General features: G+C 30.7%; 1 protein-coding gene and 1 non-coding gene across 7 annotated transcripts in view; one reads left to right on the top strand and one right to left on the bottom strand.

Moving 5' to 3' along the window:
• Positions 1 to 4729: 4729 nt before the first annotated feature.
• TRNAM-CAU (transfer RNA methionine (anticodon CAU)) lies at positions 4730 to 4802 on the bottom strand. Its single transcript has one exon. It is a non-coding gene; the product is annotated as a tRNA-Met (tRNA).
• A 14366-nt stretch (positions 4803 to 19168) lies between these two features.
• Positions 19169 to 25280, top strand: part of LOC121116377 (cell adhesion molecule Dscam1) — a 272908-nt gene continuing 266796 nt past the window's right edge. For all 6 annotated transcript variants that reach the window (XM_040710627.2, XM_040710628.2, XM_040710629.2 and 3 more), the window contains exon 1: positions 19169 to 19383. The gene's annotated coding sequence lies outside the window, so the exon portion shown is untranslated. The remainder of the gene's footprint in view (positions 19384 to 25280) is intronic.

The following is a 25280-nucleotide window of genomic DNA, read 5'->3' on the forward strand; positions in this document are numbered from 1 at the left end:
GATTTGTCAATTCACCAATCATCGGTCTGTTTGAACAACAAGGCGTCAGTCTTTCAATCAAAAGTATTCATCATTGCATAATCAGTGGAAGCTCTTCTCTAGCAGGGCAAACCAACAAGAAATACTTAAATTTAATGTAAATTACATCTGAATACTTTATAGTTATACTTTAATACATTAACATTACATTTTACAAGAATATATTTTATTTTTATATTAATTCCTAAATTTAATTTAATTTAACAATAGTTTCGATTTTCTAGAAAGTGTAGAAATGATTCAAAATAAAAGGAAATTAAAAAAGGGAACAACTTCAAAAATCTTCAAAACCAAAAAAACGTTCAAAAACCAGCAATAATTGTAGATTTGTTATGAAAGTTAAACCGACTTTTGTTGTTCAAAATACTATACAAATACAATTGTATCATGATTGTCAATTTTTGTACTTGATATAAAATACCCTTTAAAATTCAAATAGTAAGTCCATGACCATATCTATCAATGTGCAAAACGTAGTGAAAAATAACAGCTTTCAGATTAAAAAGTAAAAACGGGTAGTGATATAATTCTTGTTCTTTTTTTTTGTTGATTCATTAATAGATCTTCGGTGGGATAACATTTATCTTTCTGGATGATGAATTCCTGTGTACTTTGAGTGTGTTTTTCTTAAAAATTCATAATAAAATAATAATAAAAATGTTTAAATATAATTTTACAAAAAATTTCCTCCATTAATGCTATTTCAGCTGTTGAAGGGTTTCTACACTACCTCTTTCTTAATAAACATGTTATTTCTGCGAAAAAAATACGAGTTTTATTTAGCCATAGTATCAATATCGGATTATTGAAAAAATGAAAAGCCTATTTTTGTCCATGTTTTAAACTAAATTTTATTGCCGGATATCTTGTAAATTTGATTATTAGATTGAACTATTATGTTTGGTCAGAAAAAGAAACACATTCCTGATAGATTTCTCATAATACATTTTATCATCAACTAATCAGTTATATTTGAAAATTTGGATAGCAAGCAACTCTCAAAATAATATATTATTATTAAATAAATCTACGAAGATTATTTAGAGGTTATCTTTTAGTTTTCATATTTGTATTAATATCATGATCACATCATGTCATCAATTGAGATCACACCAAGTGAGTAAAAAAATCAACAACGTAACAAAAATTCGATAAGGGAGTCCTGTTCTTGTACAAACAATTACATTTTTGCGAAAGCCAGAGTAATAATGTATAAATATTCTAATTTGAAGCTATTCAAAAGCCATCAAAGTTTGGCAAAATTAAAAAGTCCAGAAACACAATTAATTACAAATATTGATAATACAGAGTCTAGAAGAGGTAGCTGATGTTAAAATAATAAGACATCATACAACGAAAAAAAAAATCATACGGCTTAGATTATGTTAAAGAAAAAGTAAATATTGATGTTAAAGCAATATTAACTGGTTTAAAACTAATCTCTTTAACAAAGCAATTCGATATATTGATGAATTTTACTGTTCATATGGCACTGCTGAGAAAAAAGTTCCGGGAAGACATATTTATACATAATTCAAATGATTTAATCGATGATGATGAATAAAGAAAAATGTAATCTCTGAATTGTCTGAATAGTAATTAAATTTTGCTCGTACAAATATTTAATATAACAGGGTAGGTGAAGCATAAGGCGGGTTACCACATCTATCCTAATTATATAGATGGACAAGGTAAATCCAGAATAACTTTAACGGCTAATTATGAGGCTTGAATTAGAGATAAAAAGATTATTTTGTATACATTTGAAAGCCACATTAAATACAAAATAATTATTCCTAATGAAAGCCTTCGTTCTGGATCACGATTTGTACACAGCGTCAGAATGCGAGGTATGCCTTTGCTACCTCGTGCAGATCCATGTCCTTCATTGTATTGCTGATGGGAGCCTTCAAGGCCTTAACTGAGGCATGACTATTCTTGCAGGCAATCATTGTTCCCTGTCCGATAGGAAAAAAAACCATAGGGATTGAGATCCGTGCTGTTGGCTAGCCAATAAAATGGAGGTCAAAAATCCTGCACATTTTGTCCAAAGAATTCTTGGAAAATCTTGGCCAATCTAGCAATTAGTGTTTATAGATGTTTGTCTATTGATCGTTTCAAGTCAGATATAAGCTTTTTTGTCTAACATATTTAGCTTGTCAAAAGTACTAAATTTTCTATCAAATAATCTCTACAATTCTCATAATTAGCCGTTGAAGTTATTCCGGATTCAACTTGTCCACCCTGTATGGACAAGATAAACAAGTGTGGTCTGAAATGTATCCAACCTACCTAAGATACAAGACACGAATACGCATGAAAGATATGATAACCCACCTATATATTCTTGACTAAAAATTGGGAACAAATTATGGTTATAAATCTATAATTTTGGTATAAATTGTTGCCTGTTTGCAGATAAGTAGTTAGTAATTGAGAATAATGGAAAATCCGGGAAAAGTCCGGGTTAATGGCAAAATGGATTGCTAGCATCTAATACAAAAATATTTTGGCCTTCAATGTTTTTCGTGTTCTTATTAAATTCAATGGTATCTTGAATTGATGCAGAATGTAGATGGGGATCCAGGTCATAGGCCATTTAATCTCACTTAAAAATAAAATGAAGGCAAGGATGACTTTTGTTAAAGAAACTTTGGCCTCCGTCCTCACAATGCTTGAATCAACCTTGACTACCATCAGTAGAGAAACATTAAGATATGTTCTACTTACTACTGAAAATACAAAACCAGAAGACAACTGTGCAGGAACACTGGGTCAAAATGTCAGAGTCGACCATAAAATTGATGTAACAAAGGCTTAGGAACAGAATTTTAAAAATGTATTGCTGCAGACGGTGGAATTTTTGAAAACTTATACCTCTAAATGCGTAGTTCTACTTATTTTAATATACCAGCAGTAATACCTGGTATTGACGTGAGTTATTAAGTGCCTTCGAACAGACAATCCTTGCTATAAGAATAATATTTTTATCCCCACCAAAAAAAAAAAAAAAAAAAGTTTGAGTGTCCGAAAGATATTGGGACACACTATATTTAGGTCCACAAACTAGTTGATCGATTAATTAATTAAGAGGACATCGTCATATTTCCTGTTGTTATTTTTTTTTTTGTATTTATGAATGTAATTTCAATTACTTACACCTAATAGTAATAAAAGCCTACTCTTCACCTCCCTTTCAAATAATAAACTATTTAGGTAATATACAAAACATCTTTCAATATACATCTCACGTCTTATTCTGCTGTTTTATTGCTTCAACCGATAGAAAACTTAGCGAAACTCACGTTACTAACACTTTTGACTAATGACCAAATGTTATCATGTCTATCTTCCCCTATTTATTCGAAGCCGAAAAACTTTAATCTGTAGTCATACCTAATTAAGAAAGAAACAGTCTTCACTTTTGATAAAAGTCAAGGTGGACCACCTTTTAACCAAGAAGTAAGATATTAAATCCCGTAATGATATAGGTAATTTCTTCTTAATTGAAGATAAAAAAAAACAACATTGGGACAATTATATCTCAAGAAATCCTAAAGGTCCCAATCTCTTGAATCTTTAAATGAGTGGATCTTACAGATTTATCAGCTTTAGATTCGGAAACTTGGGATGGCTCTTCAATGAAAAAACTCAGTTTTACAGATTATTTTATGTTTAAACTGTGTATAAATATATATTTCTGGAAGTACTTTATATAAAAACCGAATATGACTTTAAATAAGGTCCAGCTTATTACGTCATTTAATTTTTTTCTCAAGTTGTTAGTATTATTTATTTATTCTAGAGGAGACAATATATAAGTATTTAACAACTACGTGTGAGTTTCCTAATAAAAATCAGAGAATAACACTAAGGATGTACTATGGAGTTATCATCAATATCATTCAAGCAAAGTTTACTTGTGGTACATTTCAATATATTTCTAAAAATGGTTCAAACTTTGTCCATTGTATTTTTTTATAAAAATAAATGTTTTTATAGCCAAATGGCCAGTTCCTCCGACTTAAATTAAGTTTATATCGAACATAAATTTATAACATACGTAAGAAGTTAAGATTGAATCATTTATTTCGAAATATTACTTGCCTGGATGCTTCATGTTAATTTTTCATTAATATTTAATCAATATATTATTGGTTTCTGAACCATAAATATTTAAGCATTGTACAAAAATAAATTCAATATTGATAATTGTTATTTTTTTAATTAGCTAAGCTTAACTCAAACTAAGCTTAATATTTTATAGTAATTCATCAAAAGTATGATTTGAACTTTTTATAAGGTTCGGAACATTTTTTTTCCAAATATAAAAAAACAAAACATATAACCTCTTAATTTATTTTTATTTTTGAAGGAAATGATTTGCTTGTCAAATATATGCTTTTATGTTGACTCCGATTGCTATGTTTAAAATATTGTTTATTTCAAATTTATAGAAGAGAAAGGATTCCTTTTTGAATTTTTAGGGACACTGGTGTCCCTGAAAATTCTCTAAACCTTTCCTTCTCATAAAAAAGATTACATACATCAATACATATAAGGGGTGTAAGAAAAAAAATTGTCAAAAAAGTGCAAGAATTGCTTAGGATTAAGGAATATCATTTAAGAAATCTTTTTTTTTTAAATATTGAAATATTTTCCTCCCTTTTCATGAACAATAAAATAAAATTGCCCCGGGTGAGGCTCGAACTCACGGCCTTCAGATTATGAGACTGACGCGCTGCCTACTGCGCTACCGAGGCGGATATTACATTGAAAAATACTGTTAATTTTATTTTGTAAAACTCAAGATAAGAAAATATTATTCCTTCGATTTCAGACTATCTCTGAAAGCCCTAAGAGCAATATTTCAACATCAAGTTACTAATACTAACACCTTAAAATGTGTGTAACTTCCTCAAACTAAAGAAAACCGAAAGCGAGGGAGAAAGTATTTGGATTATCAACTATTACTTTTTAATTAATGCCTCACTAACAAAATATTATTTTTCTCATTCAACCCTTACAAAGTTAAAAAAATCCTTAGTATAGTCCTTTCATGGATATGTTTGTCCACACGCCAGTTAACCTTTTAGTTAAATTAAATATACGTTGTGGAAAGCAAAGGCAAACCAAATCTTTAGTCTTCTTGATTAAGTGGATAGTTTCGAGAAAAAATATATTAATAATTTTTGTCAAGGATGGAGACGCATAATGTATTATTTATGAAGAGATTCGAACAACAAAAAATGTTGATTCCCTCAGAAGACATTTTGTTTTTTGTGACATTGTAATAGTTAATATATTTTTGATGGGACATATTATAACTATATACATGTAAATACGATTTTCATATTTGAAATAAAGGTAAGACCAAAAACAACAACAACGAAAAAAAACAAGATTTGAGGTGGACTAAAAGACTCAAATGAAGAACAACATCCATGCTTACTTGATCAGGCTATACTTCAGGATACAAATTTTATTGAATTCTTTGAAATATAACTGCAACAAATCCTCCAGGATAATATCCGTCTATTATGAACACACAAGAATGTTCAGTCACGTTTTGAATATAATAAAATATAGTAGGAAACGATGTTGTTCATAACTCAGAAGTTAAATTATAATAACACCAGCTCAGGAAAAAAAAATTCCTTCTTCAGATTACTATTTCCAAAAAAAAACAAAACAAAACCGTCCCAGCTGAAAAGTAATGTATTTTTGGTTTGTGATGTAACTTTATGTTTACTAAATGACAGAAACGTCTTTCAAAAATATCACCTGTATAATTTTTGAATAATTTATTATAGAAAACAGTAAAAGTATTCGGTTGTTTATTAGGATTATACAGTTGCCCTAATATTATCAGAATCAGACAAACGCAATTTTGGTCCTGCAACTAGGTAAGTAGAACAAAAATACAAATTTTAGCAAATTTGGTGTACGTTTACCTCTAGCACAATTGCAATTTCGAAACGTGTATGAAGCAAAACTTTTTTATCATGGGTTTTATCAAAAAAACATGTTGAAACGTAACATATTTTTATAATTAAATAAAGATTATCTTGTTTCATAATTTTTTGTCACTTCACTTTCTTTGATTGTATCAAGCACTAAGTGATCGTGTCTAGACCGTTTATTAAATAAAGAAGACATTAATAAAGTTTCATTGGAGAAAAAAAGAAGGAAATTAATAATAGATTTCCTTTGTAGTTATTTTTTTTTTACTAATTATCATCTTTATATTATAATGTAAATTAATGTTTATAATTTAATTAGCAAATACTTTACACATATATAAATACATAAATAATTCTTCAATTTTTAAATACCAACGACTTTTTTTAAATTTATGTTTCTTTGATTTGGTAGGGAATATCTTGAGCCATGCCTTTTGCTACAGAGTCTTTGTTTTAAAGTCAGTAATTTCGATACCATGTAAGGTTTGATGTCATTTCTAACTTGATCAAACAACAACAGAAATGGTTCTTCAATTAGGTACCATAAATGTGCCAAGAGTGCATTGATTAATGCACTGCACAGGTTTATAGACATTTATTTGCACCAGCGGCGATAAAGAAAGCCTTTAAAGGTCGACTTATTTTGTAAAATATAAAATTTATGGTCTTAATAATAGACAAAAACATAAAAAAGATGCGACTGTGCAGAGGAAAAACAAAAAAACAAAACAAGTGTCACACATGAAAAAGAATTTACTAAAAATCCCCTGAGGTCAGCCTCACTTCCCTGGCGAAAGCATTTACATTAACGACTTATTATTTAATTTTTCGGAAGATACATTTTTATACACGGATGATACGTAAATCATCTGTTCTGATTTAAACTCTGTCGACTCTGTCTATAGCAAATTTATTAACTGGAGTTTAACTTGGAGAATGCCTATAAATATTAATAATTGTGTCTTGCTTCCTTTCTCCAAAAAAGAGCTCATTCACCCCAGTCTTAAGATGGTAGATTATTACTTGGACTTAGGAATCTACATCTCTCGAGATTTGAAATTTAAGAGGCATATACAATACATAACAAGGAAGGCCAATCAAAACTTGGGAATTTTTAAATGACGCTTCAAAACTCGTGACCCTTTGTTTATGGTAAAACTATATGCTCTCCTGATATTAATGTTCGGATCTGAGATCTGGAATCCTTCAAAGACTACTTGATTGATTCCTTAGAAAAGGTCCAAGCCAGGTTTGTGTGGTTTTTTCCCTTCATTGTGAGATAACGAGAACTTCGAATGCAAAATCAAAAGACTTGCCCTCATCACTTTGTCTCAGATACGTGCAATTAAAAATATGATTACACAAGACCGAATTTTAAGCAAACAGATTAACCTATCTCCCCCAACCTGGATACTAAATAAAGGCTATATGTTCCACAAAACGAGACTCTCAACTCAAAATACCCTCTGCCTACCAAAACCAAAGATTGACATTTTTAAGCATAGTTTCTATTAAAGATCTATTATTCTTTGGAACACAATACCTTTTTGCTTTTGCCAGGGAAGTGAGGCAGACCTCAAGTTATTTTTAGTAAAATTTTTTTTTTTTGTGTGACACGTATTTTATTTTTTTCTCTGCACTTTGATGTTTTTTTTAATGTTTTTGCCTTTTATATTTTAATATTTGTATTATAAATGCATGACTATTATTATGAACGATAATTTTTATAATTTATAAAATAAGTCGACCATTATAGGCTTTGTTTATCCCTGCTGGTCTAAATAAATATAACTGATCAAGTTATTGACTAGTATGAGATCATTCAAAGGTGTTGCTGAAGGAAGTGGAGCTGTAAACCCCCAAGAGAGATTACCAAAAATAAAATAAAAACTTACAAAGCAATTTAGTTTCTGTTTCTGTCAAATCACAAATACAGTCTCCCAAGATAATTCTTCAACTATATTTTTGCTGAGCAGATCAATCTGTCTAACATAAATAAGCTTAGCAATCCACCTTGCTTTGTTTAAGGCACCAAGTCAGATGAACTATCGATTCACTTCTGTAGAAAATTATCAACCAGTTCCTTACTTTAAAAAAAAGTCTCAGTGACTATGTTTTGCAAAGCTGAAGGATATCTTCCTCTTCTCTTCTATTCTACTCTCCAGAGATGGATGAATGAGGTCCTTGACATCACAACGAAATAATGACTTAGGCTAAATAATGGTTTAAATTAATACTCAAATATTGACCTTTGCAACTTATGAACAAAGCGTGCCCTGTGAATGCTAATTCGTGAAATAGTAATAGTTAAATGAAACAAAAAAATAAATACTTACATACTACGCAGTAAATTTGACGCATTGACTAGTAAATGTATCTGTATATGTGTTCAACTGACGTTATTGCAGTACTATAGAAAGTGCCATAGGATTTTGACGATGATTTATAATTTGGGGAGGGGTAACTGGAACAGTCCAAATGTGGTTATTTTTATTGTTAAAATATAAATACAATATTTACATTCTAAATTAAAATTTATATGATATTAAAAGGAAAATTAATAAGAAAAAAGTAAGAAAGGTTATTTGTTATTTTCTGTACTGAAGTTTAATAATGTCTACTATATTTAAACAGCGGTCTAGGCGGGATCACCTATTTATTTTCTATAATCAAAGAAATTAAAGGTACAAAAAAATTATAAAACATTGTAATGTTTTTTTGTTCATAGTAATAATTTATTGTAAAACATGTTTTGAAAATAACGCACCAAAAATGCTTTTTTTTATAGCTGTTTAAAAAATTTGCAATTGTGCTCGAGGTAAATGTTAACCAGATTTGATAATATTTTATTTCTATTTTTTAGGTTTTGCTGATTTTGTCAAGGATTTCTTATTTTGGGGGCAACTGCATTATCCTACAATTTTTGGCAAATTACTTCTATATTATATCCAATATTATTATCTATAAATGTTTTACGTAATAAACAATTGCACTCAAATCGATACTAATAAAGCAAAGTTCGTCTGAATACACACTTGGGTATTTATAAAAAAATCAACTCTTACTTCCTAATTTCCCAAAGAAGATGTTACATTTAAGAAATAAGGGCATTTTATTTTGTGACCATGATATGCTATTTGAGTATTCTGTGAGTTGATAGAACTTGACTGAATTAAAAGAAACATTTGTTCTTTTGAAAAAAAAAAATTCTTTTATCATGAAAAAAGTCTTTAAAAGTAATATTAATTAAACTTAGTATTCATCTAGCAAGTTATAAATAAGTTTGTAATCCATACAGTCATTTTTGAGCTAAGAATTAATAATGGAGGTAGTCAAGTAAACGAAATATCGCAGGCGTTTTGCATGTAGCATCATGCGTGCGTGTCATAACAAAAATAAAATAAAAGGGATCGTATAAGTATATAGCTGTATAAAATGTGTATTTAAAAATCCATACAATCTCGCAGGCATTTAGGGCAAGTCTTATTTAATGCAACTCTATAATGGATATGACTTAAGATGAGGCTTAGCAACGAGCATGTGTAGCTAGGGCTTATCCAGGGAGTGCTCTAGAGACTACAGTACTCTCTGGCTCCTCATGTTATAAAAAATTCTTCTTCTTTTATTCTTGACGAGAGAACATCTAAGTATTGAGTAAATATGTGTGAGTGAAACGTATGGAAAATATTTTTTTAAGACGACATAGTACATGGATAGTGTTCAGGGTAAAGTGGAGTGTCTAGTAGCAGCCAATAGTTCTCAGATTCCTAATATTGATATAAATCATCTTATCTTCCGAAAGCTTTTGTTCAATGAATACTTTACTTTATTGATAGCTGCTGCACTAATTGCCTTTTCTTCTAATGAACTCCGTTTCTCCAAAAAAATTAGAGGGAACATGTCTAAAAATCTTCAATATGCTTGAAATTAAATAAAAACAAATTAATAATATTCAGTTTTTCAAATATATTTTGGCTCATCTTCGTTTCGTCACATTTGTAATTTATCAGTTTAGTATTTCGTCAAGAAAAGATAATATTTTTTATGCATACATAAAATGAATACATACTCATGAAATATTTATTTATAAAAAATATTTTTATTTCACTTCATTGAATAAGTAAAAGCAATTATATTTTACTCACTCAAACTAAAAAAGGTACAACATAGAAGTGTATGTAAAACTATTGGTTTGGGTGCTCGATAATGTTTAATGACCATAATGGATAATCGATATTTTAACAGTCAAAAGGGAAATTATTGGGATTACATTTCTATGAAGGTCTATTTGGAAATTATATATGTACATTTAAAATTTCTATATAATTTGAATTGATTATTTAAAATCTTTTAGAATTCATCTCATAATCATAATAGAAGGAAAATATTAAGTCAAATAATTTTACAAATTACTTAAATTCAAGTAGGGCCTGACTATGATTTTGTGATTTTTGTTAAAAAATGCAAATATCCTGTCATTGTTTAACATTTATAATTTATATTTTTTACTAAAATTATATTAAAAATTGTCTTTAAAAAAAAAAAAAAAATAACGCAATCAAACATCAAGGATAATAATAAATGGGGGAGGGTCAATTTTTTTTTCCAGTGGCAATAAAAAAAAAGTGATATTTTCCGAAATATGAACAATCTAAAATTATAATAGCAAAGTTCCTTTACAAAAAAAAAATCTTTATTTAAGAATAATCAAAGTTCTTATTTAGATCAAACTGTGGACTCTTTGATGACTTGTAATTATTGATGAATTGTTAGAAAAGAAATTAAATGACTGCAATCCAACCCATCTGATCCTAATAAGACTTATCAGTCCTAAGACCGGTCCTTATCTGTCTTTCATCGTAACTAAAATAGTTGAAATAACAACATCATTTGAGCTATTGGTCAAAGAGGTTTTGATAACAAAACCTCTTTGAAAGAGACAAAATACCTTAAGTTTAAATAGGAGATGTGTTATTATTTTCCCCGTTTTTATTTTCTTCAATTTTAGATAGGAGTGAAGAAAATACAAATTTAGTTGGACCTTAGTATCAAAAATCGGTTCATATGACTTTTAAACACTTAAAGAGATCGGACTTATATCAAAAATACTCATTAGAAAATCCGTACTAGGATCCATACAACACCACTTGTACCATATTAAATTATAAATGACGATTCAAATGCCGTTTTGCTTAACTTTCATTGAATTCATAATTTGTCATAAAATGTTAAATATCATCATTTTTGAAAGTTAAAAATGTACTCATTTCAACTCATTGAAAAACTGTCAAAGAGTATGAAAACAAATTATTGTGGCAAAATAGAAAATGACAGGTGATGGAATTAGTGTCCGCATTACCTTCAATAGCAAACACAGGGGCAGGTTTTTAGGGTTATCTGATAAGAAACAATGGTACAAAGTGTTGAGTTTGCAACCAGAGTATGCTGTAAGAACATTTTTACTCGCATTGTTCCAAAAATACGAGTAATTTTTTCTCATCCTTTACCAAATTGTTGAACTAATATATTTTTAGGGGTGTCTTAGGCAGACCTGAGTAATATTTTAGTAGTACCAGTGAAAAAGTATACAGTCCCAGGGTGTTGTAGATGTGATTGTATGAGTCATGAAAATAGTTACTTAATTTAATAATAAATTTAAATTCAAGTTTTTGAACTATTTTAATATCAAAACTAGTGTTAACCTAAGCTAAGGATTTTAAAGTCCATTAATAACTAAATTTATATTTCTGTACACTAGTAATTTATTTTTTAGCACGGTGAATATTTTATTGGTGGATTTCAATACCCCAATACAAAAAGTCATATTCTGACCACTTTGAAATAGAATTGTTCCTTCTGGAGGGGTAACGATACCAATATTTTGAAACCAATACTAGTGGAAAATATTGGTATCTGTATTTCGATACTTTTTGGTAGTTGTCAACAAATGAAAACAAATAATAGAGGTAAATTGGCATAAACTTACAGAGGGCCGTCTTAAGGTATTTTTTATCTGAGGTGTAGGATTTTGAGGTTCTAGTTCGCAAATTTATTGACTTTTTTTTTATTAAAAAATATATCTTTTTGGAGGGAAGGGGCTGTTATGATATCGACAAACTCGTATTTTTATGATAAAATGGCGCTGAATATACTGGTTTGAATGCCAATTAAGTATACCAAACAAACAAGCCCTGAAACAATATTCCAGTATGCGTATCGTTAAAAATTTAAGCATTTTTCAACTTGGTATTTAATATATTATTAGATATAAATGTTTTTTTTAAAGGTTATAATAGCAATCAAATGTACATATGATATTTACAATGTCATTAAATTTGATATCTTTTGTCTGCAGATGACATAAGTAGATGTTATAGAAAAAACAGCATATGAGATAAATCTATAAAAAATGATCAAGTAATAAAAATATAAACATAATTTATCGAGAGGTTTTGTGATAATTACATAACTTTTTGGCTCCAGCTTTTTTAAATTTAAATATTGAAAGTACAATTATTAATCTATTTCTCTTTCACAGAACTTTGATCCGAAAGAACCAAAATCGTGAATATTATGCATTTAAAATTTCCTTAAATTTTTCCATGTGTACAAGAAATACCACGGTTTCAAAATTTGGGACTTACAAAACCCCGAGAAAGTATTAAAAGAAGGTTTAAAAGTTAGAAATACCAGACATAAATAGTTTTGTCAAAACCCACATGAAATAATATTTAGTACAATTTTAATAAATTATATTTGTGGTCAATAGACATGATATCTACCACTTATGTAAATAACCAAATCTGTTTTCAATTTATTATACACCTAAATATCATCGAATAGTTTAATTAATGACTTCAAATATAGGTTTATATTACGTATATACTGATAACTAATTAATAAGTCAAAGTTTTACTACTTGGTATTTATAATAGCATCTTTCTTCCTTCATTTTTGGAGGAGGTTTCCTTAAGGGAATTAGGCCATTTCATTATGTGTCCATGAGATACAATTTGAGTATTCAGTGAGTTGATACGATTTGACAGAATTGAGGGAAATACCCTTTCTTTTCCAAAAGTCTTTAAAACTTAACATTAATTAAACTTAAGAGCCATCTAGTCAGCAAAAAATAATGTTCGTTTGTTTATATATATTTGTTTTTTATATAAAAAATATCAATGTAGCAATATTAATGCTTTGAATGGTACATCAAGCGTGTATACTGGGCGTATTGTATATAGTCCTACCTGAGGGATAACATATGCATATTTTTTATTTAAGAAATGATAATGTAATCGTATTAATAAATTATCGTATGTGTTTTGTATGTAGCATCGAGCGTGAATACATGGATCACTATTTTTGTTAGTGAGTGCTCTAGAGACTAAATACTCCCTGAGTTATCGGCCATCACGTCATATTAATTTTTTCCCTCCTACTCTTATTATTCTTTTATTCTTAGGAGAGAACATACAGGGTGCAGTTTTACAATTAATGATTTTTTTAAACCGTTTTTCTTGAGAATCCATAGTCGTACAGCTATAAAAACCAGTTTATCAGATTCATCAGTCAATTTTGTATATGTTCTCTTTACAAAACGTTCAAAATGTCCTCCGAGTACGACCCTTGCGCAGTAATCATGGTCTTCCGTGCAGGCCGTGCACCCAAAGAGACCATCGACGTCCTCAAGTTGTCCTCTGCCACCGTGTAGAAAGTTGCGAAGCAGTTCCAAGCGTCTGGAGGGATGGGAACACCAGCAAAGAAGAAGGCAAATCGATCTGCATACAAAATTGGCTTTCAGACAATTTGGAGATATTCTGGTCTAGGAGAAATGTGGCTCCTAGCTCCCTGGACTGCAATTCTTTGGACTATTTGTTTGGGGTGTCTTGGAGAGGGAGTCCAATAAGCGTGCTCACAACAATTTGGCTTCTTTGAGAGCCTCCATTATTAAGGTTGTGAACCATATGAATAGAGACCACCTGATCAAGGCGTGCAGCAGGTTCAACGGCATTTTTGAGCCTGTGGTTGAGGCTGATGGTGGTTGGATTGAATGATTAGGTTTATAGAGGATCCTACGTTTTTATGAAAATTGATTTATAAATATATCTACTAATTTAAGAAATAAATAGGTCTATATCCTGGTCTCGAAAATTCTTAATTGTAAAACCGCGTCCTGTATATCAGTTTATTTAAGTATTGAGTGGATACGTGTGAGTGAGCTTATACAAAACGGAAAGTAACACTGAGGATTTGCTGGGAATAACCTTCTAAATTTATATACGAAAAGCCTGTTTGTTTGGCTTAACACTCCTGGTAATGCCAGGTAATAATAAAACAACTTCAAGAGAAGTAGGGAACGGAAGATATTTCTCAATATAGATGACTTCGTATCTTTGATTTACACTAATTTTTGGATATGTTTGCGATAAAACCCAAAAATTGGGAATCAAACGAAATTTGGACTCATTTTGATAAATGTGATTTAAAATGATTTCAAACATATCCAAATAAAAGATACTTGGTTCACAAATATGTCAAATTTGTTGAATTTCACCTTGATTTACAAAAATTGATCTTTGTTATTTCCGAGTTTTACATTGACTTAATTAAAACATATATAAAAAATATTTAACTCTAAATAGGCTTGAGCATATTTTCCTCCATATACATTGTATATATCTTTCTACATAATATGTATATAAAATAAATGTAATTTATAAATTAATTTAAATAATAGCAATGATAGACTTGTCAGATTATGTATGAACATTGAACATATATAGATATTAAATACAACGTGCAAGAGACATAGTTAATAGATATGTGCATGGATGTCTAAATAAATGAAGAGGGTACATTTTATAAATCCTGGTATTTACATTTTCAAATAGATCATTACATACATTTAACCATAAGTCGGATCCGTCTTAAATTTTAAAACACAACAGAATCCTTTAAATAGAACAATTTTTGCTAAATGTTGTAAACATCGATATATACTGTACAGGGTGCACCCGCTATTTATACCGCCAATTTGGTGCACTCTCTTGGACAAATGTTGGCATTTATGCAGTTGGTTTTTTTTTCTGTTGGTTAGCTTGTTCGAACTTGGACCAGTTCAAAAAAAAAAAAAAAAAATGGAATCAATCTACGAATTCGTTGTCCCAAATATTTGAGAAAATTACGGAGCCATCCTTAAAATCTGCGCCGGGAACGACAACATAACAATTGCTCAAACTCTGGGACTGAGTAAAACTTTCGTTCTCAAGATTAGGATGGAATTTGCAGCCTCTACAGGACTTGGCTTCCTGTCACACCTCGAAAAAAAAGTCACTAATGGATCGTAGACAGTTTTTACGACTTCATCTCGCTGGACATTTGGCCTACGATTTGGTAACGACAAACCAACCGAGCCCCTGCAAGATAAATACAAACTTATCAGTCATATTAAGAAGGAAATCCAGGTTTGGATCAAGTGACGAAGGCCTGTTCGTGGTTTTGGCATCGTATATAAACTCCAACTCAGGCTAATTTTCATAGACCTAAATTAGGAATAAGGGTAAAATATTGAATATTAAAATTATCAATTGTATCCTGAACAGCTGAAGTCAGCATACTAATTGTATACTAAGGATTTATAAAAATTAAATACACGGAGGACATTCCTCGTTCTATACAAGGCGCCATGGATAACATAAAAAAAAGGAGATGATTTTGTTATCTTACTCGTTGATTTTGAAAAGTTACAAGTTCAAGAGTCTCACAGCTTTGGACTTTAAAGTGTAGTGATGGAGCAATGTGCTATCCATAGTCCCATTTCGTCTAAAAAAATCATATTTTTTACTGTATAATTTAGCTAATAATTGCTCCAAATCATGAACCATGTTGTTGCTTTTGATCTATAGTGAGTTCTGCAGTACCTACATTGAACACATCTTTTACAATCTTCGGAATTTGAGTTAATTGAGGACTTTTTCTTGCATAAAAATTAGAATAAATAGATCTAACTTATTTACCTCGAGGATTATTGTATTTGCAAGTGGACTGCAAATTGTGTAAGGTGGATTTCATGGTTACAGAAGCTTACAATTTTGCTATAAAAATATTACACTTCATCTAAAAAAGGGGAGGGCAAAGGTACTTTGGGACCTGTTGTTCTGGCACCAATGCCTGCTACCATACACCAGGGTGCCCCATTTTTAGGGGTATTTATTATTTTGTCCGCACCAAAAGAGATATCTGCAGCGTACTGGTCAAAAGGTTTATGTTTCAAAAGTTTCATTTTTCAAATGCCATTTTTGTCACATCACAATCCCTTTAAAAAATTTAGTCTACAATTTTCAAAGTGTTAAAATGTCACAATTATAAGGGAATGATACCAACTTTTGATAGCGGCTTAAAAGTAAATCTTAACAATATCCTTTTATTATAAGACAAAAACGTATACAGGGAGCGGGGATCAAATTGTCGCCTACTTTAAACCTTGATAACTTGAAGATGACATTATCAAATAAAAAACCGGTTACTAAATAAGAAAGCTATTCTCGTCAGCTGACGATACGTAGTTCAGTTAGCATCATGCCGTCATCATATGAGGAGATAAAGAGCTATAAGTGGAACGAGGAGCTTTCGAGGTCCGCCGTAGTCATGGCATTGGTTAATAATGGAAGTGAAATCTCCAATGCAACGATTGCTTCAACCTTAGGATTGTTCAGCGTATCTGTAAGAAGCTAGAGGACACCTGGGATATTGATGCCACCATAAAGAGGGCACCCAAGGAGGAGGGCGCCGACAGGAAGGTCAGGGACACCGACTTTGTCGACAAGATGAAGAAGATGGTTGAGGATGACCCTGGTTCTGCCTTGGATCCAAGGGGTGGCCGGAAACAGGCCTGGGTGTGGTAACAGAACTCAGCACCCTGCCATATGTCCAAAATCTCCATGCAGTGGTTAACCGAGAACTGTTATGACGTCGTAACCAAGGATTTGTGGCCTCCTAACTCTCCCGACCTTAATCCTTTGGACTATTTTGTCTGGAGCTATGTCGAGAGACATACCAACAGACATCCACATAGCACCAAGGCCAGCCTGATGGACTCCATCAAGGAGGCATTCGGCGACATGGACAATGAGATGGTCAGAATAGCCTGCGGCCGGTTCAGAGGCTGTATTGAGGCCGTTATTGATGCCAACGGTGATTATATCGAATGAATGGCTACTCTATACCTATATGCTCGTCATAGTTTTGATTTTCAATAAAAAAGTTAAAAAATGTATATTTTGTGTTGTTTTTTGTAGAAAAATATTTTGGCGACAATTTGATCCCCGCCCTCTTTACTTATAAAACACAAAATACAACTACAAACATAAAATATATAAAATAGTTGTCGATTGAAAAATGTAAAAACATTCATATTTTCTTTATTTCGAATAAGTTTATTCCAATTATTATTTTCTACGAAAATTGAACGATGATGACCATTTAACCTGGTATAAAAATGGGTTAGAGTTTTGTGTATGGTGCGACGTAGCTCACTTTACAACTATCTCGAGAGAAATTATTAGCTTCAACTCAATGTGTAGGTTTGATTCACGGTCGCCCTTAGAATAGGAACTATAGGTAATATATACTCCCTTTAAAGACCAATTCTAGGTTATATAGATTAACTTAAACTCGTGTATCGTCTAAGGTATTATTCTTTCAACAAAACACTTATACAACGCTCCACTTTCGGAACTCTTATATGAGTTCGTACTAGTGAATAATTTTTCTAATTCTTAATTGATTGAGAGATCACAAAAATTGCCATTTTATGTCCGAAACATTGCTAACATAAAATGAATATATGATGCAGAAAATCCATTGGTGTAGATTAAATATGAAATAACCTTATAAGGACAATTTAGTCTGTAAAATTCGGCATTTTTTTAAATGTTCTGTTCTTTGATCTACTGAACTGAAATTACATATATCTGATTAACTTTTTAATATATCACATCCAATAGTCCAACAGTTGAAGGGATTTTCTCATTGTCTAACTTTTTTGGTCCCCTTTTTTTTAATTAAACTTTTGAAAAAAGGGTAATATTATGACAAGAAGGTGTCATGATGTCAAACTATTAAAAAAAAAACTATGTATATCAATACCAATTTAGTCCAGGTTTGATCATTTCGGGTTTTTTAAATAAACTTTTATTCATATAACTGCCGTTTGAATGTATAAAGTACATAATAGATGAAAAAAAAACTATTTGGTAGCCCTAAACACAAAGTTATTCTCTATGCCAATTTGATGGTTGGTCCAAGGGATTGATATTAACTAACGATAAACTTTAATTGATTTTCTTTTTGTGTTGTGTGCGAGCAAACGAAAAAACCAAGGCAACTTCCTCCAGCACCAAAGACGAACTTATCCGTCATATCAAGAAGGAATTCCACGATTTGTCGAGGCAAATGCTGTTTTGCACTTTCAGCCTCTTATAGAGACTTTAATAATTGAAGTCGGATGTGATTTTAAACTGAAACCAATCAAAATCCATCATGTTTTTAGAATCTGGTTGTATTTCTTAATCTGATAACTGCTTGGAGAAAAAAGTTTTTGGGAAAAAAATCTTGTGTGCATCCTGTATAACAATTTCCTCTTACGTCGTCTTTCCTGATAATTTTAGCTAAAACATCAATAAATAAAGATATTAACTTTGGTTCCGTAACTACTAAAAAAATATTGATACTCTCATAAAAATCGTACAAATGCATATTTTCTGAAGCTTTTTGTATTGGCTCTTCAGACTATTGATGTATTTCCAAGTTAATTATATAAGTAAGCCATTATTATATATAATATAATATAAATAACTTGTTAAAGGATTTTTATAGCATATAATGAAAAATAAACAAAATTTATCTGGACATTTTACAGAACCTCTCATTTTCTTTCCCTCTCTTTCAACCTCCCTCCTTCAACATGTCATGACCAAAAAAACAAAAACTTGCCCCCTCGTTCGTCTTCTACTTCTCTTCTTCTTTTAACATTATTATGTAGCTTTGATATACATACTAAAAAAGGGTTCTTCAGCGCGGCTTTTGAAGAAAAATAGGGAGGAAAAAAAACTGCGAAGACGACGGAGAATAAAAATATATATATTCTTCTGAAAAGAATATAAGTAATTCTTTTCTACCCCTTTTTCTTAGTAGTTGAGTGAAAGCCCTTGTAAGGAGTGGACATTTTTCTGTGCTTTTTTTTTTGTATATTTACATATTCATTTAGACAAATTATTAAAATAATTTATAAAGGATTTAGACGAGTCAAGTAAAGGAAATGCTCTAGAAATCAGTGTTTATTTCAAAGCTAAATCATTGCTCAAAGGATCCTCCTTCCCAGGTAAGAAGAACGGTTTCATTCCTTTACGGATAGGTTCATTTATTGCCTCTTTATTTGAACAAGGCCTCCAATTATCCTGGAAGGGCTGAGCATGAACTTGTCCTGAATATTAATAATAATGATAGATATATTGGACGATTACATGCTTGACTTAAAAACTTTCATCTCACAAAATATCAGCTCTAAGTAGACATTTCCCCTTTATTTTTTTTTCTTGATGGATGCATTTAAACAAGCTTGACTATATCTCTATCCTTGCATTGAGGCTTGCATCTCGTTGTCTTTGATAAACGATGCAAAATTTAAATAATAAAAGTCTCTCAGATAAAGGTTGATTGTTGTTTATGGATATTGTACAGATCTCTTTAACTGGTACACAAAAGATTTCATGGGCTTTTGATGCAGTTTGGGAACCTTTTTTTTTTTTTTGAAAGATATAAAGTATTAAATACACTATTTAAGTAACAAACCCTATTGTTCCACATTTATATATATATATATAATAATGTTGAGACTGAATATGTTGAATATTTCAAAAATCCAAGCAGATCCGTCAACACTGAGGTAAACCCTCTGAAAATCTTAGTTATTCAAACAATTAGTATTTCTTTGAGACGTCCATTTAGTGAGGCACGTAGTCCAAAGTGGGTTGTCAGCTTCAACACATGTTTTGGGGCCAGGGCCGTCCCTATGAAATTTTAAGGGGGGAGGGGGTAAAACTTTTAGAATTTAAGTTGAAAAAGGTTTATTAAAAAAACCATTAACGGGGTTGTGTGGAGTGATATATGAGTCAGCAAAAAACGGAAATCAGGTGCAAAATTTGTGATGTTTTGTACAAAAGGCATATTGTATTATTTCTGATTTTGATAATTTGTCCCTTCTGTACGAAAGTCTGTACCATTTATAATTGTATTCCTGAGGGAAAAGTTTTTCCCTCGTCTATATAATAGCTTTTGTCTATCTCTTGAATTAATTCCCGCCTACTATGGTAGAAAAATAATTTGTCATAGTGACTCCACATTTTTTCAAAACCGTCTTAGCTATAGTACAAATTTTTCCTGATTGTAACATAAATTACTCTCTGCTAAATAAAAAATACCATTTTTTTTTCATTGCAAATGAAGAAAAAACCGAATTCACGATTCAACTCTTTTCACATATCTATGGACATAATTAGAAGGAATCTTTTTGTATTCTTCAATTTGTACTTTGATTATTTTTTACTCAATACTTTTGCCCTTAAATGGAGCAATCTACCAAAAATAACTATTTTCATACAGAAACAGACTCTTTTGAGTAATTTGTCTTTATTTTGAAAGGAGAAATAAGGGGAACAAATTTGTATATAAAAAAGTCTCTTAAAAATATTGAAGGGGGGGGGGAAATAACATTATAACAATATGAAATATCGATTGGTTCCTGATGAGATATTTAAATATATGTATACATACATACATAGGGCACTGATGTATAACGATGCCCCACCAAAAAAAAAAAAATAACTCCGTGATTTGCATAAATATAGCATAAATTAAAAAAAAAGAAATTGTTATATAACCTAATTTTTTCTTTAAAAAAATGAAAGTTTAATGTATATATTTTTTTTAACAAAAATCCCATTTTTTATTGTTGTTGTATAAATATAACAAAAAATGAAAGGATTTTAATTTGTCATGAGTTTTATGAAGTGTAGTTCCGCATACAAGTACTCCATGTTTAAACCCATTAGTGCAGAGACTCTAATATATTCTAAACATCTCAAAACCTTCCTTCATTTAAATTATAGTTTTTAAATAAAAAATTGATCTTTATGTCTAAAAATTAGCCTATTCAGAGCGAAGACAAAAAACTTGCAGTAGCATTTAATTACGATTTCATCCCATTTCTTATTAATTACGGGGTTCCATTACACAATCAAACGATAGCTGATGCAAAAATAAACAAATGTCGGAGCAAGAAGAAAAGAGTGTGCGATCTCCTATGCGTCATTATCAGTGCCCAAAAGGCTGCAGACTCCGATAGAAATTTCATTCAGACTGCTTACAATATCAAAAAGGTCATTAAAGTCCCGTACAGTCAGAAAGAACCAAACCATATTTAGCAGGAATTTAGATGACTCCATGTGGCTCTCCTCCAGCGCTACCCTCGGCTTTCCAGTCTGGGGCGTATTGGAGTAGAATGTCTGCCATACTTCTCATACAAATTGGATTCACTCCGAGCTTCTATCACAACATCGTGGTACACCATTGACACGATTATCATCGTAAAGAGCTGCCAATCTGTTGGAATCGGTATGTAGATGCTGCTATTGTTCGAGAAGGAAGACACACCTACTGAAAAAAAATATAGCTTAATGTTGTATTTAAATACATCCAAAGATTTGTCTCTTTTGATTCCATTAAAATCACGTTTTTCGAGATTTATTCATACTATTTCAAGTTTTGGGTCTCACTCAGTTAGTCGGATTAGTCTTAAAGTAATAACTAACAATAGAATAAAGTATGTTTAAAACATAACTAAAAAAACGAAGCTCTGAATTGCTGTCCAAAATAGATGTAATATGATAGCACTTCATTTAAAAAAAAAATAAAAATATTTATATGTCTTCAAATTTGTACACATACACCCACTATACTTTTATATAAAATATATTAAGATAAAAAAAAAACACATCTTAAAAAAATATATAAAAGTACCCTTACGAAACTTCTTGAGATATAAATACTTATAAGTGTATAAATAATTAATTATGTATTAATATTCCCAACTATTGATTCGATATTTTTTCTCAATGGTGTATTTATCACGATGATTAAATCATATCTTTACGTATTCTTTTGATTCATTGTGAAACTTTCTATGAGTTCGAGGCATATTTATGTACTTTTGACAATTTTATTATAAATTATTATTTTTATTGTTAATATTTAATGGCATTAGAATAAAAAGAGCAAAAGATTTTCATTGATGTCATAAATTCCATAATAAAAGTTATATTTTGCAGTTAGCAATATTCATTTTTAGAGTTGTAGAAAGTATGACTTTCTGCTATACTAAGAAGCCTTGAAAAATGGCATGGTAACTTTGGTAGTCTGAAGAATGTTTTGAAGGAAGCTTAGCTGTCATGATGTTTTATTAAATTAGGTACAAAGCAGCTATAAGATGCAAGAAATGAACGCAATTGCTACTCCGTATGAAGTAAAAGAGAGCAAAAATAGTATGTATTAAAAGTTTGGGGTAGAGTTTATGAAAAAAACCACCCTCTAATGCTTTTTACCAAAATAAGTGACATATTTTTTGATTTGTAAAGGAAAATTAACTTTAACCAAAAATACGCAGTGACAACATACTATTTTAATTTACCTAATGTTTTATTCATGGTGGCTTTTTTAAACGGTCCCCTATTTTAATGACAAATATCGCTACTTGCATAAGGATGGGCGCTTCAGATGATAAAATGACAAAAATTATTTTTTTCAAAGTACTAAAAAATGTTTCATCTTCTTTGAACTCAAGTCAACGAGAGCGATATATTTTAAGAAATGAAGCTATGATGCTTCTAAAACATCGGACTCCAGACGGTGTAAAAAAAAAAGTAGATATTTTTAAAGACAAAGGCTATGGGTATGTTAAGCCAAGACAAACCAAAAGGAAAACTTCCAACAGAATGAGGGCATTCCTCATACCCTTTTAAAAGTGTAAAATTAGTGGAAGAATTACGTTAAACACTTATGGGTGAATAACATTTTGCCTCTCTTTTGATCAGATATGAGTTTTTTAAATTTCATATAACAAAGAGTTGAGAAGAAGACCAAATATGTTTCGAGAACTATCAAAGACTACCTTTTTTGTTCATTTTACGCCTTTTTGGGACGACAACTCTCACAAAAAACTGTGCAGGCCACATGCAAAGTGGTTACAAAGCAAGAACAAATTGGGTAATTTTCTTTTTTTGTATGATTAAATTTTTAAAATTTAATCATACAAAAACTTGGTTAATTAACTCTTACAGATTTGACCCATTTTGAAATTGTTATAGGATCCTTTAAAAAAACACCCTGAATATTAAGGAGAAAGTATCCTAATCCTAATCTGTGCCTCAGAATATCAACAAATAAGGGATACTAATAAAAGACAAGATTTGACAAATTTAGAGTTGACATAAAAATAGATACAGTAGTATGCTGAGATGAATCACATAGATCTTCCCTTTTTCATGGTCTAGGACTCACAAAACCCCTTTTATCCACCTGTAAATAACAATTGATTGGTGTGAAAATATGTATGTTCAACATACATACCAATTAACTACGCATATTTAACTACAAGTGTTCAAATATAGCATAAATTTCCACTCCTAAATATTTAATATCACAAATCATTTGTCTAGTTTTTTTTTTTTTGATAAATTGTTTGGTTGAGCTATGGAGTCTATCATTCATTATTTATTAATACCTCTAGATAAGGGTCTTTTGAAACTCCAGACCTGTCTAACAGAGCGTATATTATATTTACACTATAGTTTAGAGTGTCTTGTTCTTTGTATAAATATATATTTTTTTAAATATACTATGATTTTTCCCAGTCAGAGAACATACAAACTCCATTTTAAGATCCTCTACGCCTTTTTTTACATGGTACTGGAACTGCAATGATCACATTTTGAGATGTCTTGTGCTTCCCAATTTGAAAGTTATGGGCAAATTGTTAATTTTATTGTTGCATAAGTTATAAATACATTTAAAAAAAAAACAATAATGCACATTGTTTTCCGAAAATAGAAGATAAATGAAACACAAACAGTTTTATTGGTTGAAATAATAAAACTGCTAATTTGATGAGATTATACAAAATAAAAGCATAATTGAAAATATCGTTTTGATTTTCATTTGAAAAATAATTAAAACCCCTTTAGTAAACATTCTCTTCAAAAATCTCAGTGTCTGAGAAGCATTTAAAGTACGTGTGAATAAACTATACCGCTCCAATGGAAGAAAAATACAAAATTTGAATTCTACTAATAACTCAGGTCTTTGTTTAATGCTCAAGCCTAAAAATGGTGATGTTTTAAGTGCACAAGTTACGTCAGGAATTAAAGATATCTCCTAAATAACGTAGTAAAATAAATGATTAAGGGAACTTTTAAATTGGAAAATCTTAGAAAACTAATGATTGAGTCTATAGAACCATAGCATTCCTCTTTTATCAAGATTCTAAGGATCAATTGAACTTCATTAAGTAAAGCTGGCAATCAAATACAATAATATCCCCCTTGATTTGACACAAATTTAATTTACCCCGTTTTCAAGATTCTAAAAACTGTATCTTTGTAAAGATTGATTTGTTCTTAATATTTAAAAAAAGTTATAACCGGTGGGTCAATAAGTCCCGAGGCTGACATATAGATGACAATACTAATACAAAATGCATATTATTTCTCGAAAAATCCATTCTTCATACGTCAAAATTTCAAGATGATCTGATCATTTTTTAACAAATTACAGTGCTCTAAGTGACGCTACTGAACTTTGTGTTTTGATGAAGCATTGCTTTTTGATGGGGAAAAGTACCGTCCCAGCAAAAACTTGGCTTGATAAATGTTATCCAGCTCTGCTCCATCGAAAGCAATAGTAGAACGTTGGTTTGGTGACTTCAAACGTGGCCGAACAAGCACCAGTGATGCTGAACGCTCTGGACGTACCGAAAAACATCCAAAAAGTCCACAAAATGATTTTAGTAAACCGTAAAATGAAGTTGCATGATACAGCTTACATCTTTAATATATCACAAGCCAATGTTTTCACAATTTTTAATGAACATTTGTCCACAAGAAAGCTGATTTCCAAATGGGTACCGCGTTTGCTCACAGTGTACCAAAAGCAACAACGTGTCCATGA

This window comes from Lepeophtheirus salmonis, chromosome 4 (assembly GCF_016086655.4).
Source record: "Lepeophtheirus salmonis chromosome 4, UVic_Lsal_1.4, whole genome shotgun sequence".
NCBI classification, from domain to species: Eukaryota; Metazoa; Arthropoda; class Copepoda; order Siphonostomatoida; family Caligidae; genus Lepeophtheirus; species Lepeophtheirus salmonis.